Source organism: Chiloscyllium punctatum, chromosome 14 (assembly GCF_047496795.1).
Source record: "Chiloscyllium punctatum isolate Juve2018m chromosome 14, sChiPun1.3, whole genome shotgun sequence".
NCBI lineage: Eukaryota > Metazoa > Chordata > Chondrichthyes > Orectolobiformes > Hemiscylliidae > Chiloscyllium > Chiloscyllium punctatum.
In genome coordinates, this window is record NC_092752.1 from 7,390,348 (window position 1) to 7,403,997 (window position 13,650).

Genomic DNA, 13,650 nt, shown 5'->3' on the forward strand with positions numbered 1-13,650 from the left:
ATGCTGGAAACCAGAGTTTAGATTAGTGTGGTGCTGGAAAAGCACAGCAGGTCAGGCAGCATCCGAGGAGCAGGAAAATCACCGATTTTTTTGCCCGAAACGTCGATTTTTCTGCTCCTCGGATGCTGCCTGGCCTGCTGTGCTTCTTGAGTATGTGAACACACACCACTCAGTCCCTCTAGCCTGCTCTGTACACCGCACGATCATGGCAGATCCGATTGTAGCTGTACCTCCGCATTCCCTGGTAACCTTTGGCTCCTTTATTAGTGAAGAACCTGTCCACCTCTGCCTTAAAGGTATTTAATGACTGCATCTCCACCATAATCTGGGAATAAGAGTTCCAAAGAATTATGACCACCTAAAAGAAAGAAGTCCTCAGCTTGTCTTAAATGACAGGCTGCTTATTTTTAATCTGTTACCCCTCATTCCCAACTTGGCACAAAGAAGTAAGAACAATAGAATTTATCTTAACGGCCCTTTTAAAAATGTTCCTTTCCAGTTATTTTTCTTTTTCCATCTTTTAACTCTTCAAAAATTGGATGCTGATGTTCTGTGCCAATGAAATTATTTATTCATATCTATTTTGCTTGCTTAACGATTTTCACATTGTTCACTGTCTCTTCAAATACTTGTGCTTACATTAGGCTTTTCCTTAGATCCTGTCACTGGTAACTATGAACATGATATAGATTTCAATATTGACGCATCTTAGAATAAGATACTCCCAGACTCTCCAATTTCCTGTTCACATGGATTGTATTTTTATGCCAAGTACTTCGACAGCAGGAAATAGTTTTCTGTGGGCGAACTGCATGAGGGACAATACATAGAGCAGTTTTGCTTTAGTGAAATGCCCATAGTGTTAGTCATGGATTCAGTGTGTAACGGTCCCACGTCTGAGTCAGATGATTATGAACTTAAATACTTTTCCAGGACTAAAACACAACAAATTTAGACTGATACTCTAATGCAACACTGAGGCAATGCAGCACTGTTGGAGGCTCTGTCTCTCAGGGTGACTTGTTAAATTAAGATCCTAGCTGTCTCAATTCTTAGACAGATGTGAACGATTCCCTGGAAACCAATTTGAACATCTGAAGAGGAGTTATCTCTCATGTCCTGGAAAGTGGTGGCATGGTGACTCAGTGGTTAGCACTGCTGCATTACAGTGCCAGGGACCCAGGTTTAATTCTACCCTCAGTGACTGTCTGGGTGAGCCTAAATTGCACATAATGTCCAGGGATATGCAGGCTAGATGGGTTAGCCATGGATAATGCTGTGTTACAGGGATGGCCTGGGACTGGGTGCGATGGTCTTCAGAGGGTCAGTATTAATTCAATGGGCCAAATGGCCTAGTTCCACACTGCAAGGTTTCTATGATTCCAATCAATCAATGTCTAAAACAGAATATTTGATCATTAACATATTGCTATTTGTAGGAACTTGCTGTATGAAAATTGGCTTCTGTGTTTCTCTCATTACTTCAGAGATTACACTTAGAAACTCAAAGGTGCTTAATTGATTGTAAAGCATTTTGAAATGCACTGTGGCCCAAAATGGTGCTATATAAATGCAAGCCTTATTTTCATTTCAGTAAAAATACAAGGAACATGTATGTTTCCCAGCAGTCTAATGAACAATCCGTATTTTCCAATTCATCTTCAAGTGCCAGTCCTGGATGAATGAAAGATGTTTGAGTCTAATCATGGACACCTTCTTTTGACAATTTTTCAATAATTCCCTTTTAGTTTCATATTTGTGACTCCAGTGGCTAAAGTGAAGGTGAAATTTGTTTTGGTTTAACTTGCAAACACTAACCCAAAGGCTGAAATGAAAAAGTGACATAATTTGGAAAACTTACTCCTCGTCTGCTGATGTCAAACTTCCCAAACTTGTTTAAATACATAGAGCATGATCTTTAGAAAAGACAGAGCAGATATTTAAACCTTCTGTCCATCAGGAGCTGGACTAAGATTGTGCAAACCCATCCTATGCAGCATTCAATCACCTACATAAGTCTTTACACATTTATAAAACCAAGGTGGGCAGATAGAATTAAGACATAAATGAGCCAATATCTCACTGAGTGGAAGGACAGGTTTATGGGACTGAATTGTCCACTCTTATTTTAAAGTCATTAATTGTACGTGAATTATTTCGGGTCCTTTCTGAAATACGAAATGTGAAGTAAGATATTTTGGGCAAAGCAGTGGCATTGTGATGTCATCACTGGACTAGACATCCCGAGATGGGAGCTATTCCTCCTGGGACATGGGCTCCAGGGAGTGTAGCTACATCAGATGGTTCAGAAACCAATTCTCACTTCAAAAAGGTAACTCATCACCAGCTTCCTATGGGAAACGAGGGCTAGGCATTTAAAGCTGACCGAGCCAGCAACACCAACATCCCATGAGTGAATAATAAGCAAATTGGTCAGTAATGTTACCGATAATGCAATCATAATGTAGACTTAACACTCAGACAGGGAGCAAGTAGAGCAGAGACACGCAACACTCTGTATCTGCCTGGAGTAACATTTATATTGGTTATGAAGTATTGAAAGTGCTTGACTTCCCTATGTTCAGATTAATGGTAGGGTACAGCACATAAAGATTATATTTATTATCACATCAATCCCAAACCAAACAGGCAATGTACCTTGACCTATGAAGGAAGACTGGATCAACTGGGTTTGTATTCATTGAAATAGAAGGATGAGGGGGGAGTCTCATAGAAACATATAAAATCCTGATGGGGCTGGACAGGTTAGATGCAGGAACAATGTTGAGAAAGTCCAGAACTAGGGGTCACAGTCTACGAATAAGGGATTAAGCCATTCAGGACTGAGATGAGGACACATTTCTTCACTCAGGGAGTTGTGAACGTGTGGAATTCTCTCCCACAGGAAGCTGTTGGGACCAGTGCATTAAATATATTCAAGAGGGAGGTGGACATGGCTCTTGCAGCTAAAGGGATTGAGGGGCATGGAGAGAAAGTGGGAATAGGATACTGAAATTGCATGATCAGCCACGATCATAGTGAATGGTGGAATGATGGTGCAGGATGAAAGGGTTGAATAACCCATTACAGCACTTAGTATCTACGTTTAAGATAGATGTTTTTAGGTTCCTTTTGGCTCAACAAGTCCACACCAACCCTCCAAAGAGTAACCCCCCAGACCAATTCCTCTACCCTACATTTACCCTGACTAATGACTTAACACTATGGGCAATTTAGCATGGCCAATTGACCTGATCTGCACATCTTTGGACTGTGGGAGGAAACCAGAACACTCGGAGGAAACCCACGTAGACACGGGGAGAATGTGCAAACTCCACACAGACAATCACTCAAGGCGGGTATCAAACCTGGGTCCCTGGCACTGTGAGGCAGCAGTGCTAACCACTGAGCCACCGTGCCGCCCGTTAGGTGATATCATTGAGATGTGATGCTCCATTATAAAGGTGAACAGACCTCTGACTACATGTAAGAGATCGTCAGGCAATGTAAATACTTAACATTGTCAATAAACTTCCAGGCATCACTCTTAACGAAAAAACAGTCTCCAGGTACACATGACAAGAGCTAACATATGGGGAAAATTCAGAGAATATCAGACAGTGTTTGAGGGAGAAACTACATCAAGGACAGCACACAGTTGGATACCACAGGGGGTCAGGGACAAACTGGGTCTGAGGGTAAGGACATACAGGGCCATGATGCAGACCCTCACTGCAGCCGAACATCTCCAATCTACAAGGTAAAAAAGGGATAAAATAAAAATAAGTGAATCTTTAATTCTGAAAGAACGGAATAGTTGTTTTACAAACCATAAGTTTGTGACGTAAGCCAGAAGTTTGCTGAGCACAGGCCCTGTAACTCCAGCCCTACAGGGAAAAGTTTAGACAGTGTAATCTGTCTTTTACCAAAACTCTTCCACACTCACAATCTCGCTGTTACCCACTCACTCCTATCCCCATTTACTGATAAACTGACCTTCTGAAAGGAGATAGCGCTGTCTCCATCTGAAACTTTTCCAGCCTCGGTTGTCAATGCTTCACTTACATTTGCACAATTTGTCGCACTAATCACACGGTAGTGTGCTTGGCTCCTGAAGCCTTCCAGCTGCTGCTGTGTTTCTCTGCTCTCAGTATATTCCTATTACCAACCCACCTAGCGGATCTCACTGCCTGTGACCTTGCCTCTGTACTGATTTGTTACATGTTGGCATTTGACCTCTCAAATAAACTCTGCTATTCACAATAAGGAGCTGCTTTTATTTGACCCTCCGACACCCCCCCCACCCCCACCACATCTCAAGCCCTGATGGATTTAAGCCTCCAGCAAGACTGGAATTCCTTCTCTCCTATTTCACATTCTTTATAACCTCCATCAGGCCACGGCTGGATTGCTAACTCCTCAACACTGAAGACCTGAGAGCTAGATAGAGAGAGAGGGTGAAAGGGAGAGGGATGACCATATTAAAAAAAAACTTACTTTAAAATGTTACTGAAAAGGTGAACTACCACAATGCGTCACATGCATCATTGTTGGGGAATCTTTTCCCACTTTGCAGAGTTGTGGAAACAGAACTCTTCTGGACTCAGTAATGAGGTGAACAGGTAGGAGCAGAGGCACAGATGCAGCCTGTTACACTGAAGTCGATGTTCCCTTTCAGACTGCTCTCTGCTTCTCAAACTGCTCCAAGTATGTTATGGAATGTGTGTACCTTGATCTTGGCTCACGTACAAACCCGTCACTGAAAAACCTAGCTACGTTATGTACTTAAAGGAACAAACGTTGCAGGGTTCCACACCGAGCAGGACCACCGCACTACCAGGACTGCCAATGCTCCAGGAATGTCTCGGAAACTCCGTGAAGATTAATCTGCTGGCAGTGCCCAGGAGGAAAAACCATGCAGCAAGGAGGGAAAAAAATCTTTCAATGTTTTCATTTAATTACTAAAACACTGAACTTGGTAAAAGAAAAGTCCTATTGATGGACATGGCAGAGCACTTGAAATATCCAAGGCTGTGGGCCAAGTGATGGAAAGTGTAAATATGTCATCACAAACCTGATGGACTGAAGGGCCTCATCTGCACTGTGTGAATCATTGGATGGTCAAGAAAAATCCAACTGGCTACTGAACAATCTGTTTGTTTTGCTGCTAATTGTGAGAAGGTGATGAACCAAAGAAATGTACACAGCAATGATCGGAGATGGTAATAAGCTCCAAAAGGACTTAGACAGGATGGGGGAATGTAGACAGGGGAGGGGAATGGGTGGAGAGGGTGGGGGAATGTAGACAGGGGAGGGGAATGGGTGGAGAGGGTGGGGGAACATAGACAGGGGAGGGGAATGGGTGGAGAGGGTGGGGGAACATAGACAGGGGAGGGGAATGGGTGGAGAGGGTGGGGGAATGTAGACAGGGGAGGGGAATGGGTGGAGAGGGTGGGGGAACATAGACAGGGGAGGGGAATGGGTGGAGAGGGTGGGGGAATGTAGACAGGGGAGGGGAATGGGTGGAGAGGGTGGGGGAATGTAGACAGGGGAGGGGAATGGGTGGAGAGGGTGGGGGAACATAGACAGGGGAGGGGAATGGGTGGAGAGGGTGGGGGAACATAGACAGGGGAGGGGAATGGGTGGAGAGGGTGGGGGAACATAGACAGGGGAGGGGAATGGGTGGAGAGGGTGGGGGAATGTAGACAGGGGAGGGGAATGGGTGGAGAGGGTGGGGGAATGTAGACAGGGGAGGGGAATGGGTGGAGAGGGTGGGGGAATGTAGACAGGGGAGGGGAATGGGTGGAGAGGGTGGGGGAATGTAGACAGGGGAGGGGAATGGGTGGAGAGGGTGGGGGAATGTAGACAGGGGAGGGGAATGGGTGGAGAGGGTGGGGGAATGTAGACAGGGGAGGGGAATGGGTGGAGAGGGTGGGACAATGGGGAGAGAGGGTGAGGGAACGGGTGGAGAGGGAGGGTGGACAGAGTGTGGAATGGGTGGATGGATTACTGATGAGGTTGAATGCAGAGACATCATGGCAATAGGAAGAAAAGGAGAGACAATATTAACTACAAGACCACAAGAGCCCCAGGTAAAGAGTAAACTTTCAGATTTAATGCAGAGCAAGGGACACTCACTGAAGTTTATCATTAAAAACTGGGTTTTGGGTTCTGGTGACACAATGGTGGTCTCCTTACTTCTGAGCGAGAAGGCCTTGGTACAAGTCTCGCCTTCCCCAGAGGTGTATAATGAATCACTGGACAGGTTGATTAGGAACTATATACAAGTTGGGAGTTTCCAGCATGCCACTACAGAGGGAGAGGTCAAAGCATTTAGTTTTCGGTGGTCACCATTATCCCCCCCTCCAGCTCCATTTTAATTTATTCCTCTCCCTGTCTCCCTACCTTCCTTTTATCTGTTTCATTGTTGAACCGTCCTTGGGTAGGCAGGGCTTGTAACTTATTCGTTGTTTTAATGTGTTACCTGGGTAATTTGGTGATAGGTTTAGAAAAGAAGGAAAAAGAAAGCTGTGTTTTCCTGGGTGTCTTTAGAGCGGGATCATACAGTATTTCCCAGTACCCATGATGCTTTGACAGAAAGGTCAGTTGAAGGTGTTTTACCTTCCCTTCCCCCACACTATTCTCATTTAGTTGCTTCCTTTGTTTCTCACCCTCTCCCCAACTGTTTGAATGTTTTGTTATACTACACCTTTAACTGGAGGGGTGCTTGTGGCATAGTGGTAATGAACCTGTCTCTATGCCAGGAGACCGGGGTTGTACTCCCACCTGCTTCAGAGATGTGTTATAACATTTCTGAACAGGTTGATTTGAAACTATTGAGTCTTTAGCTGGCTTGGGGCCCCTGTGGTTCATTGGTAATGTCCCTACCTCTAAGCCAGGAAACCTGGGTTCAAATCCTACCTGCTCCATGTGCTTGTTATTTATTGAATTGGTTCTTTATTCATTTAGTGGTGGGTTTATTTATTTAAAAAAGGGGCTGGTGTATTTTTTCCCCAGTACGATAGAACAGTGTTAAATTGTGGAAAGTTGTCAGCTTCCTGATATGCTATGTGGATAGTCATCTATTAAACAGGCTGCAGATTTGATCAAGGTGTTTAAAACCATGAAGGGTCTGACAGAGTAGACAGGTTAACACTGTCCCCATTGACAGAAGGGTTGAGAACTGGATGCCTCTGAGTTAAAGTCATCGGTTAAGGAAACAATTACAACAGGAGGCGAAGCCTCTTTCAGCAGGGACTCGTTCAGATGTGGCGTGCACTGCCTGAGAATATGGTCGAGGCAGGTTCAATTGAGGTCTTCAAAGGAGAATTCAATCAGTATCTGAAATGTGAAAGCATTGCAATGCTATTGGGAGAAGGGAGGGGTGGTAAATTGCATTGGGTGACTTGCTGTTGGACAGCTTTTACAAACACAGTGGGTGGGGTGGCTTCCTTCGGCTTTATAATCACATCTCAGCACATGTACCAGACTTTACCTTTCCATTCCCTTCCATATACACTTCCTGTTCAGTAGCCCCTACCCCCACTGGGAAAAAATAAAATACCCAGCCCCCTTTTTAATGAATGATTTGCTTCTGTGCTATAAACATTCTGCCTTCTCTTGATGCCAGGAGGGGTTTCAGAGAAACAGTCACATGATGAAATCTTCCACCACCTACACTCGAAAGAGCAGCACTTGTTCTGCATGAGGCAAGAACACTTGCATGGGCCTGATTTGCATTGTCCAAGCTCTCTTCTATCTCGCAAAATTTCCTAATAATTCCTCAGCGTCAACCAATGAAGCAGTTTTCCTTAGTGTAACGAGATTTAAACTGAGGGAGAAATGGGAAAAAAGCCACAGAAGCTGTGGGAGGGGGGAGGGTGTAAAGTGTCTTGGGGATAAAGGTGAGCACATCACTAAATTGTTTTCTGCGGCTGCACTATCAAAATGGCTAATATCTAGGAATCTAGAATACTAGGCAGTAGAAATAGTGGCTCAACCATACAACACCCTGGTGAGACCACACTTGGACGAGGTCTGAGCAGTTTCAGGTACCACGCCTTAGGAAGGATGTATTATCTTTGGAATGACTTCAACAGCACTCCTTCTCTGGCGTAGCTTAATACCATTGGCAGAAACTTCGGTCTTTCCAAGTTGTGCTGCACATGTGTGATTTCTGTGGTTGCTGTCAGTACCAGAGGAAAACCGATGGTGAACACTGACAGTTTCAGGGTCATTATCGGCACAAAGCCTGCACCAAGTATTGAAATTCATCAACTTTAATCTTGAGAATAGAAAGCACTCATATTGAAACATCAACGTCAAGAAAGGGGACCAAATGGACAAATACCTGAAGTATCAACTGTAAGGCAGGCAAGAGGCAGGTTGCAGGACATTTTTTTCAGTTTTAATGGAATGAAATTAAGGCAATCGCTTGCAATGTTCATCCAAACTCTGAAGAAAGCAATCTTCAACTCACCTGCTCTTCCTCCTCTTAGCCTCTCTAATGATGCATCAAAACCGTCAAAGACCTCTTTGTGGGAATCTTCCATGAAGAATGGCTGCACATATAAAACAAGCTAGAATGGTCCCCAAACTCCGCTCATTATATTCTCTCAACGAGGTGCAAGATGTTAACCTTTCCTCCTTGAGGAGCTCAGTGAAAAGAGGCCTTTCAGAGCTCAGTGTATTACACTCCATTTCTGACTCTTCAGTTTTGTGCCAATTGCCAGGTCTCACTCTCGCCAAAGAAAGCACCATTAGAATTTGTGCAGATTTTTTATAATCTCCCTGCACCAACTCTCAATTCCAAAAATGCCACTAAATACTTGTAAAAATTATTACCACTGCTCTATTTTTATAGTTAACAGTCGATTGTAACTGTCTTGCTAAATATAAATGCAAGGTGTCAAGACGTAATCACGGCGATAATTGTGGTCTACTTTGGTTCACATGAAACAAAAGCAAAATAATATGCATCCTTGAACTTTTTTATCAGAGTAATTTTACTTAATTTCATTAAATTGAACTTTTCCCATTATAACTCATTTACAATCACTGAACTTTCGGTTTGCAACAAGCTCCTACCAAGCATCTTTAGCAACACTAAGCAAATGATTATCCTGCAGCCCCAGCAAGGCCACTGGATCGCACTGAATTGCAAAATTCTAAATGGGTAGTTAGGGTGGATGCAGAAAAGAAGTTTCCCCTTGGGGCCTAAAACCAGGGGCAAAGTCTCAGAATCAGGACCAAGCCAGATAGGACTGACTCAAGGAGGAATTTCCTCACTTCGTGACTGGTGAACCTCTGCAATTCTCTACCCTTGCAGGGCTGTGGAGGCTCGTTCATCAATCAATTTCAAGACAGAGATCAATAGATTTTTGGTGGAACAGGCTTATGTTTCTGTGTTTCCATGTTCCAAAAGGTGGAGAGTACCCCAGAATGGTGAGGCCCAAAGCACTGTCCTAAACTGACCCTCAGTCCTCATGGTTATAGCTCTGTTAAATTACAGGCAACGTTGAGGCCTTCTAAGTTTTGCCCAGTGCTAAGGTCCACAGTCACGCCTCCAGGGAGGGACAAGCAAGGGGTTTGGGAAGCAAAGGGCAAAAGTCCTCCTTTTTAGAAATCACTGTGTAAACCCTCTCTCCATCTACCTCTTTGTCATCCTCAAATCGCCTTTGGTCAAGCTTTTGATTATGGTGTGAGGGACGAGAAACCTCAGTTATGTGGACAGATTGAAGAACTTGGGAGAGGTGTCATTGGAGAGAAGAAGGCTAAGGGGAAAGTTGATAGAGGTTTTGAAAATCATGAGCAGGCTGGAGAGAGTAAATAAAGTGTTTCCACTCATATAAGGAACAAGAACAAGAGAGCAGTTAGGATAGGTGAAGTGAGTAGTTAGGGTACGGAATGGACTGCCTGGGAATGTGATGGAGACAGGTTCAATTGAAGCATTCATGGATGATTATTTGGATAAAAATAATGTGTAAGGGGACAAGAAAATAGCAGAAGATTGGCTCTAGGCGATGATGTTCACTTAAAGAGCCAGTGCAGGTACAATGGATTGAATGCGTTCTTTATGTGCTACAACACTTCTGTGATCTCATTTGACCTCCTCCACTTTAACCTTGCAACCATTTTATCTTCAGACTTCTCTGACGCATGCTTGGATCTTTTCTTTCCCTAACAATGATGTGTAAATTTTTAGTAGATGTCAGGGCAATTGTAGCCATCTCACGCTGTCAGATAATCCTTCATTTGATCACTGGGAGAGGAGTACTGCCAGTCCACCTGATAATCTACAGCCAGAAGACTGTAAAAGTCTGTCCACAGATTTACTGTGGTGGGTGACACTGCCATGTATAGTGGCACCTTGTGCATTGTACTGTCCTATTGGGAATATGGACTGTCCTATTGGTAATATATACCATTCTATCAGTAATATGTACTGTCCTATCGGTAATGTATACTGTCCAATCAGTAATATATACTGTCCGACTGGTAATATGGACTGATTGATTGGTAATATATACTGTCCTATTGGTAATATGTACTGTGAGCTGCCAATCCAGCACACTCTGACCCACAGTCAAAGTCCTCGTAAAACCTTCAATTATAAACCGCAAAACAAAAAACAGATGCTGGAAATGCACCACAGGACTCTCAGCATATGCATACTTAATATTTCAGGCAGAAATCTTCAATAGATTTTCACTTTGAGGATAGATTTTCATCTGAAACATTATCCTGCTTGTTCCTCCATCCTCTGTGTAGTTGCAGCATTTTTCTAGACAGGGCGTTTTTGTTAGTGGATGACCAGAGCATGGCGCAGATTGAAGCCAATAAAATGGTTTCAATCCTCATGCTGGCTGTGAAAGCTCATGGAGAAACCTATGTCCTCACTTTACTCCGCCCTTGAGGAATGGTTGTCCTCAAATTATACATTACCCATTGTCCATCTCGAATGGAGAGGTGGCTGTTGTCCTTTGTAGGACTGTGGTTCTTTTCATTATGTACAGCTGGCAAGTGGTCAGATTTGCCTAACCTCAAAGGCAGCACTTTCAATCGTGTACTACCCCATCTAAGCACTGGAATATCAGCCTTGATATTCACATTCGACTCTGAAATAAGGTGGAATGCACAATCTTTTGAGAACCCTCTCAGTTGAACTACAGTAGACAAGCAGGAGATTGGAAGAACACAGGTGGCATTAGGAGATGGAGAAGTTGGTGTTTCATGTGTAACCTTCTTCAGAAATTTCTTGAAGAAGGTTTATACCCAAAACATTGACTTCTTCACCTCCTGATGCTGCCTGGCTGGATGTGTTCTTCCAACCTCCTCCCTGTCTACTTTGGATTCCAGCGTCTGCAGGTTTTTTGAATTGAATTTATTGTCACATTTACCGAGTCACAGTGAAAAGCTTTGTCTTGCCAGCAATACAGGCAGATCACAGAGTTAAGTAACATAGGTAGTAAATCATAGGTAAACAGCTGACACTCTGTTACCACCCCTACTAACCTTGGCAGTCACACTATGCTTTCCAAAGCTGAGGTGTGATACAATATTGGAGAGTCAATCCATCAAGTCTCGCTTCCACAACTCTGCTGTCCAACATGCAAAAATCGCCATTACCCCATCACCTGAGTGTTTGCTGACTAATTTTTACTCACAGTCCAACACTACCTCAATTTACTAATTCTCATCCATTTTGTTAAAACCATCTATAATCCTGCACTGTTCTGTCTTAGAGGCTTCCTCCAGCTCCACTACCCTCCCGGTTCTCTGTGTTTCTTCAATTTGGTCTCCCGAACAGCCAAATGTAATCACCCAACCACTGACAACCAAACTCTGAAGATCTGGAATTCTGTCATAAAACTTCTCATATTAGAGACACTAAGACATTGGTCCAGCTCATTCATTCCGACCCAATATCCTAAATTAACCTAGTCCCATTTGCCAACATTTGGCTCACATCCCTCCAAACCCTTCCTGTTCATGTATCCATTGAGAGGTATTTTAAATGTTGTAATTGTATCAGCCTCCACCACTTCCTCTGGCAGTTCATTCCATACATGCACCACCAACTACGAGAAAAAGTTGCCCCTTAGGTCCCTTTTAAATCTTTCCCTTCACACCTTAAACCAATGTCGTCTAGCTTTGGACAAATCTATCCTGGGGAAAACACCTTGGCTATTCACCCTATCCTATTTTGTTGAATAACGTTGCTGTAAAACATTTTGGGATGTTTTCTTTTGTAAAGAACACTATGTATATGCAAGCTGTCATTGCTAAAATTGTCGCTTTTGTCTTGATTAATCGCAATGGGTATATTCTTCACCATTAATGAGTAAGTCAGAAAATATATCCTCACGTTTGACAGGACAGGGGGAGTTGTTGTTTGTAAGTGATTAATAGTGTTTGAAGTATGATGTGTAAGGTTCTTACAGACTCCTATAGTGCAGTGAGAATAATCAAAAGATCTATTTCTCAGCAAAAGGCTTTTTTTTGTTAAAAATTGAATTGGCACAAAATTTGTCAGTGCATCAAACCTGTTAAAAAGAACTTGCTGCTGGTGCTGGGCTTTGAAATTTTACTTTTATTTCTCATTTGATTCCAAATCATGCCGCAGAGAAACACAGGGCGAAGGTTTGTGGGAAAATTCATCTTTAATATCCCAGTTTTTAAGCAAAGTGTCACACTCAATCTGCTTTTCCATAAATTAAAGGTTGTATAATTAGGAACAATTGCCTCATTATAAATGGCTTTATTGTGCTCGTAACAGCATTGGTGCCAAAAGCTGATCAGGGAAATTCGAATGTATTGACACCACAAATATGCATTTGGAGTACTGGACATATGGACTGAATTTAGGATTTGTATGAAGTATTTCTAAAAGTACTTGAGTGCAATAAATATCACAGACAGATTTTTGGAAGCACACAAGTGGAAACATTTTTTTTGTCATTAAGTTACAATAGATTACCTTGTCTTATCTGAAGAAAAACATTATGCAATACTTTATAGAAGTTAACTAAGTCATTTAAACCCAAACATTAAACCTTACAGTGCACATGCAGTGTGCCAAATGTTTTTGTGACTGATGTTGTTTTCACATTGCTGGTCAGAATCATACACTGCCTACATTCTATGTGCTGTAGTCAAGTGTCGGCTTGGCTCTGTGACAGAACTCTGGCCTCTGAATCAGGATGTATTGCATTTGCATCTTTTTCAAGCCCATGCCCTAAGCTTACGCTGCAGTCTGGAATGAACGCACCTCTCTACATCTGGGTGGCTCCATCTATTGGAACAGAGTTTAAACTGAGGCTCCATCCACCAGTATAGTGGGTGCAGGTGCCCATGTTATTGAGGACACCGCTTTTATTCTTCATGGATGCACTTTTCCCTCAAGACGTACTTTATCTCATGGCTGGATGTAGAGTTGCATTAACCCCTTGCTCCAGGAGGCAATGGATGACCACTCATTGGCGACTCAATGAGGGAGGCCAAAAGACATTTTGGGGACTAAAAGAATGAATGAATGAGGACAGTGGGGGAACATGGATTTGATGCAGATGATCAGCCACAATTATGTTGAATATTGGACTATACAGAAAGGACCTATTCCTGTTCCTATTTTTTATATGCTTATGCTGT

The 13,650-nt window shown here is 43.1% G+C and overlaps 1 protein-coding gene across 7 annotated transcripts in view; it reads right to left on the minus strand.

Annotated features, from left to right (window-relative positions):
- Positions 1-13,650, minus strand: part of bmpr1ba (bone morphogenetic protein receptor, type IBa) — a 504,601-nt gene that overhangs the window by 137,893 nt on the left and 353,058 nt on the right. The window contains exon 1 of one of the 7 annotated variants that reach the window (XM_072583842.1): positions 4,498-4,518. The exons of 5 other annotated variants lie outside the window; for them this stretch is intronic. The gene's annotated coding sequence lies outside the window, so the exon portion shown is untranslated. Of the gene's footprint in view, positions 1-3,996; positions 4,121-4,497; positions 4,519-13,650 lie in introns of those variants that run through there. One more of the 7 variants, XM_072583841.1, reaches the window with a different exon arrangement.